We start from the raw sequence: 6,385 nt of genomic DNA on the forward strand, positions 1-6,385 counted from the left end.
TTCGGCCCGGCTTACCAGAGCAGCCTTCTCTTCGGCCCAAGTCTTCCTTTCAGCTTCAAACTTCTTCTTCAGCTTCTCCTGAGCAGCAATACTGGATTCAAATTTGGCGTTGGCCTTCCGGGTCTCAGTTTACTGAGTCTTCAGGCGGTTCTTCAGCTCAGAGATATCAGCCTCAAATTTCTTGCAAGCAGCCTGTGCAATTTCCGGGTTATAGTATGAATAATTATTATGCAACTTTAATGTCCCAAGCAAAGACACTTGGCACTTGGGGGCTAATGCATGTCGAAAGTTTCTATCTACAAATTACCGGTTCATGGAAGTAAGCCGGAAGTTAAGTCTACAACATATTCTATCATAAGTAGTAGACTTGGGGGCTAATATGGTAAAGATGACTATGCAGTAAGCACTAGAGTGGTACCTCAGACTTCTGCTGTATCTGTTTCACCATGTCAATCTCCAGGTCCCGGCTGCTGTGCACCTGATTGACGTAGCCGGAGATGATCTCTCCAATGCTCAAGTTAGCATAGTTGGTGATGTCCAGCTTGGCCCTGCGGCGCTCTAGCAACTCTTCCTTGGCAGAGCACTTAGCCAGCGCAGTGGGTCTCTCCGGCTCGACAAATTCCGTCCGGGTGATTACCACGTCCGGGTCATCGGCCGGCTGAGCTGGGCTGGAGGTCTCCGGGTTAGCAGAAATCTCTGTAATTGGCTCGTTGGTTGGAGCGGTGGCTTCAGGAGCTGAGGCAGCTGGCGGCTCTTAAGCTGAAACCTCCGGCTCAGCCAAGACCGGCTCTTCGACCAGTTTATTCTTCTTCGCCCTCTTGCTGAGCTTTGCCTGGGCACTGAAAGGACAAAAGGTTAGTACAGAAGCATGAGTAAAGATAAATACAACATAAGATGATCCTTGTTACCCGGGGGCGGTCTTGAAAGCCGGCAGGTTCGATTGCATAGAATCACCAGAGGAAGGTGAAGTTTCCTGATAATTTGAATAAGAAGAATTGAGTGGTTGACGAGTAACACCCGCTAAAGGATGACAAGGGTATAAGTTGGAGATAACCTCAGTCCGGCGCTTTCTTGATGCCTCGGGTAAGCCGGAGGAGAGGTCTACATCCTTGCTGGCCCGGGTTTGCCTCCGGCTCACATGAATCTGTTGCTTCAAAAGAAATTGAGGATCTTGACAAGCTAAAGGATGCGAAAAGCTTACTTTCCGGGTTACTCTTCGGACTTTCAGCCTTGGCAAGGGGTCCGAGTCGGAGGAAAGTATAGTTACCTCTTCAGTTACCGGGTTACTCGCTCCGGTGTCATCCTGTGGATAATCAAGTTAATAGGGTGGTCAAAAGACAGATGCAAAGTGGAAACAAAAGAAGAGTCTAAGGAATTAAGGATTACCTCTGACTCGGAGCTATCATCCAGCTGAAGCAGCTCTGAGGCGGTAGGCTTGCTTCCTTTTTTCGGGGAGCGGCTCTCCTGGCGGCTTTCTTAGCCTTTCTGACTTTTTTAGCCGCCTCATGGTCATACTTGACCTTCCAGAACTTATCATCAGCCTGAAAAATACAATGAAGACTTCTTAAGGTTCAGATGAAAACTATCTAAGGATAAAATAAGGTGTTCAGATCAGTGGCTTACCGCTGGGGCCGGATTAGTCTTGCAGAAGGGGCTTAAGCCGGTCCTCCCGCAGTCTGTCAAGCTCTCATTCAAGAGGGACTTGGTCATATCGTCAACAACGTCTTCAGGTAGATCGTTGCGGCTGTGTCACAGAGGGTCATCTTTCCGGCCCGTGTAATCGCACATTAAGCCGGGGCGGCGGCTTAAGGGGATCACCCGCCAAGAGATCCAGACCCGGACCAGATCAATGCCGTTGAGGCCATTTCCCAGGAGAGCCTTAATTTTGTTGATGGTGGGGATCAGAGGTTGACGCTCGGCTTGAGTTAGCTTATCCGGCAGGGGGTGACTTGGCTCCAGACGCAGGGCACGAAAGCCGGGCAGAGGGCTCTCGTCAGCCGGCGAAGTATCCTGGCAGTAGAACCATGTCTGGTTCCAGTCCTTTGGATGGCTGGGCGGCTCAGCGTAAGGAAAGAGACAGTCTCTACGGCGTTGAATGGAGATTCCACCAAGTTCCAGGCTCGGCCCGTTGGCGCACTCATTCTGGCGGTTCAGATAAAATAGCTCTCTAAAGAGCAGCAGGCTGGGCTCTTCTCCAAGATAGACTTCGCAGAATACTTGGAAGTTGCATATATTTGGCACGGAATTGGGTCCTATGTCTTGTGGCCGCAGATCAAAGAAGTTCAGAACATCCCTAAAGAATTTTGAGCCGGGCGGTGCGAAGCCCCGGCTCATGTGATCAGCAAATATAACCACCTCACCATCTCTGGGTTGAGGTCTCTCCTCCGACGGGTCAGGGGCACGATAAGACATGATCTCTTTCTTGGGCAAGTAACCCATCTTTACGAAATCAGCTAAGGTGTCGTCGGTGATGTTGGACCTCATCCAGTTGCACGTGATGGGTGCTTTGGGAGCTTTGGGAGGCATTGTGAAAGTGAAGCCTATGACAAAAGGAAAATGTCCGGTTCAATTATAAGCCGGCAGATGTCTACAGTTTAAATACTCAAATAGCGGCTTATGAGAGGGGCCTAATGACATATGGTTAAATGCATCGGGTTATCTAAGCCGCTGAAGGTATCGTGAGTAATTCAAATTGTCTACAGCTTTATCATAAATGAGCCGGAAAATTTACGGCGCATGGCTTCTTTTGAGCCGGAAACGTAAGCCGCCATAGCTCAGCAGAGGCAATTTTTCACTAAGTGTGGTGAAAACAAGTTTCACAGATCGCAGGAATTATTTTGGATCAAACGGTTGGCTAAAAGGAAAAGTTTCTAGACCTAGCACAGACACAGAAAAAGTTCGAGGGTTTGAACGGAGCCTTTATGCAATGAAAGGGGATCTATGTACATTGGGAATGGGAGTGAAACAGCTACCGCAGCAGTTTTGCACAGTCTAAAGATCAAGAAAAGGTGGTAATAATGAAATCTACCAAGAGCTCGCGATGAACGGCGACGAACACGGGAAGAACAGTAAGAACCCTAATGCGGATCTATTCTATGGAGTAACAAGGGCTTACGGGTGCTGGAGAGTTGCGGAGGTCGCTGCCGTTTATCTGATCACGTCAGGTTGATGCAGCGGCCTGAGTTGGTGAAGACAAGAAGACCCGCGGCGGCGGCGGCGGTGGAGCTCGAGCGGGAGCACAGTGGCGAGAGGAAGAAGAAGATGGAGGCGACGAGTGACTGGAGGCTCATCGGGCCGGGCTATTTATAAGGCGAGGCTCATAAGTGGGCGCGAGAAACGAGGAGGTCACGGCGTGATTATCTCACCACAGAAACGCCTCGATTTTCGGGATGGCCTTTAAGGATAAGATCCGTTGAGGATATGGTGGAATAAAAAAATGGACTTAATGGAAGATGACGTCATGGCGGGTTACCAGGAATCCAGAAGATGACGTCACGGCGGGTTATAGCCTTCACACGACCGTAAGCCGAAAGATTTTTTCTCTCAAAAGAATTGAAGATTGACATGAACCGGTTCAAATCAATCTGGGCCTAATGTTGAGGATATAACCCTTAGAGTCACCCACCAGGAGGGGCCGGGTTACTCATAATGGTCATCACGCGAAGCCCAGTACCAAGCTTGAAGACGGCGGGTCAATGATGGGCCTAAGACCCGGAGATGGCTTAAGGCCCGTAGTGATAACCGCCATTATGGTAGAACTTGTAGTGTAAGGCAAGAATAGTTGAGAGTCCGAGCCGGACACTCTTATGAGCCGGCCGGGACTCTGAGAGCCGCCGGGCGTCAACCTCTCTATATAAAGGGACGACCCGGCGGTGGTTTAGGGACAAGGAAGATCTCATCGAGAGGCAGGCATAACAATCAAGCTCCGTGGTCATCGAAACCATAAGCAATACCACCTCAACTGGACATAGGCTTTTACCTTCACCGTAAGGGCCCGAACCAGTATAACCCTCGTGTTCCTTGTCCCGTTTAACCCCTTCAAGCTTCCTAGCTGCGATGGCTCCACGACTAAGTCCTAGCTCGAGGACATCTGCCGTGACAATTCCACGACACTACAGGAACAGATCATAGCAAACAAAGGCATGGCATGCATTTACTCAAAGCATATAACAAATGTCCCTTACTGAACATGAGCCAAAAGGCATAGAAGATATGATGGCACCCAGGTAAACATAGCAAGTTTCGTTATCAGGTTCAGACTTAGCAGAAAACAGAGCATGGCAAAAACAGACATTATGAAGGCATTTTTGAGAGCTTGATGCACTCATCACAAAGCAATGCATGACAAAACAAGCATACCTACAGCAAGATGGCATGTTTATGAAGCTATCCATGGCAAGAGAAAATACGTAGCATGTAAGGATCAACTACAACAAGCTTGGCAAAATTGAATAACACGTAAACAATCTACCAGGAACATTTTATAGCAAAAGTAGAGCAAGATTGAGTCATGTTAGAGCACTCCATAATTGCAAACAAGGAAATGGATGGATAGAGCATAACTATATCTACAAAACATCCTTACTGAACATAACCAAAATAAGCATGGATCTCACTATAGCCACATGGATACATAGCAACAAAATAACAGCAGTCACAGACTTAGTAAAATTACTTGTCTCTGAAAGCAGAAACATCACGAAGCCTAGTTTGCATGCTTGTGCTAGTCACCATAGAAATCACAAAAATACATGGCATACACCTCTGGAAAGATGGCATGGCATACATCAAAACACATGTAGAGCTCATACTCATAAGATGCACAGATTAAATGCAACAAAAATAACAAATCACCAAGTTCTGATAAGTAACAGCAGTTAACAGCAACTAGCACTATTGCAACGATGATTTGGGCATCAAGATGGACTCCAATGAACATGGCACAATGGAACAAAATAAAGAGCATCTCGAGGCGAACATTTCGGTATATTACATGCACGAAACGAAGCAATATGCAGAGAGTTATAGCATGATGAAATGTGCACCAGAATGTAAAAGTTTCAAGACTGAAATTTGAGGGGGGTCTCGGGGTCAACCTTCGGCGTTGACCAGATCCAGATTGGGCCGAGGGCTTAGCTCGGGCTCGGACCGGAGCTCGGTCCCTCGCCGGAGCCAAGGATGGGGACGCCGGCGGGGCGGCTTGCGGCGGCGGAGGGAGGCGCGGTCGGGCGCCGGCGGTGAGCTCCGGCGACCGGAGGCGAGGAGCAGGGCGAGGGGCGGCGGCCTTGGCGCGGGGCAGCGCCCGCGGCTGGCGGCGCGGCGACGGCAGGGGCGGCGGCGGAGGCGAGGCGCGAGGCGGCGGCGAGTGCGGCGGCGCCGGCGGAGAGGAAGGCGGCGGCGCGCGGAGGCGGAGGCTCAAGGAAGCGCCGGCGTTGGGCGGAGGCGGGCGCCTCGGGGCGGCGGCGGCGACTCGGGCCCGCGCGGGCCCCGGATGGGCTCCGCGGGCCGCGGCGGCGGGGAGGAGAGAGAGGAGGCGCGGGGTCACGTGGCGCGAGCGGATTCGCCGGGCGCGACGGCGCAGGCGTCCGGCGGTGGGTCGGACAAGTCCGGTGCGGTGAGGGAGGAAATTTAGGGTTTGGACTGCGATTTTGGACGGGGGAGGTGTTTATATAGGTAGAGGGAGCTAGGAGAGTCCAAACGGGGTGCGGTTTTCGCCCACGCGATCGTGATCGAACTACCGAGAGCTTGGCGGAGACTTAGAGGGGTTTTGGGGCTGTTTGAAGGGGGGTTTTGCTGCAACACACAAACGGACTTTGCGGTTGCCCGGTTAACCGTTGGAGCACCAAACGACCTCCAAATGGAACGAAACTTGACCGGTGGTCTAACGGTGGTATACCAAGGCCACTTGGCAAGCCTCGGTCCATTCCGAGAACGCTCAACACCCGCTCACGAAAAGAAACAAGAGGGGTGCGCCGGAGGAGGTGGGAGTGCCGGATTGCAAAACGGACAACGTGGAAAATGCTCGGATGCAAGAGACGAACACGTATGCAAATGCAATGCACATGATGACATGATATGCGATGCATGACATGAACAAAAATGCAACACGCAAGCAGATGACAAGGCAAGGACGGCGAATAACTGGCAGACACCTGGCGCATCGGATCCGAGGCGTTACAACACTCCTCCACTAACAAGAGATCTCGTCCCAAGATCTTAGGACCGAGACGGAAGAGAAAAAGGATGAGGTGAAATAAGAACAGAACAATGAGGATGAACAAAGTCAAGAACACTCGAGAAGAAAAGAGGAATGTTGAATGAGACAAGAAGCAAAAGCTGAAGGAATAAGACTGAATTTGAAACCACTCCGGTTAGGACAAGATAG

Source organism: Aegilops tauschii, chromosome 3 (genome assembly GCF_002575655.3).
Source record: "Aegilops tauschii subsp. strangulata cultivar AL8/78 chromosome 3, Aet v6.0, whole genome shotgun sequence".
NCBI classification, from domain to species: Eukaryota; Viridiplantae; Streptophyta; class Magnoliopsida; order Poales; family Poaceae; genus Aegilops; species Aegilops tauschii.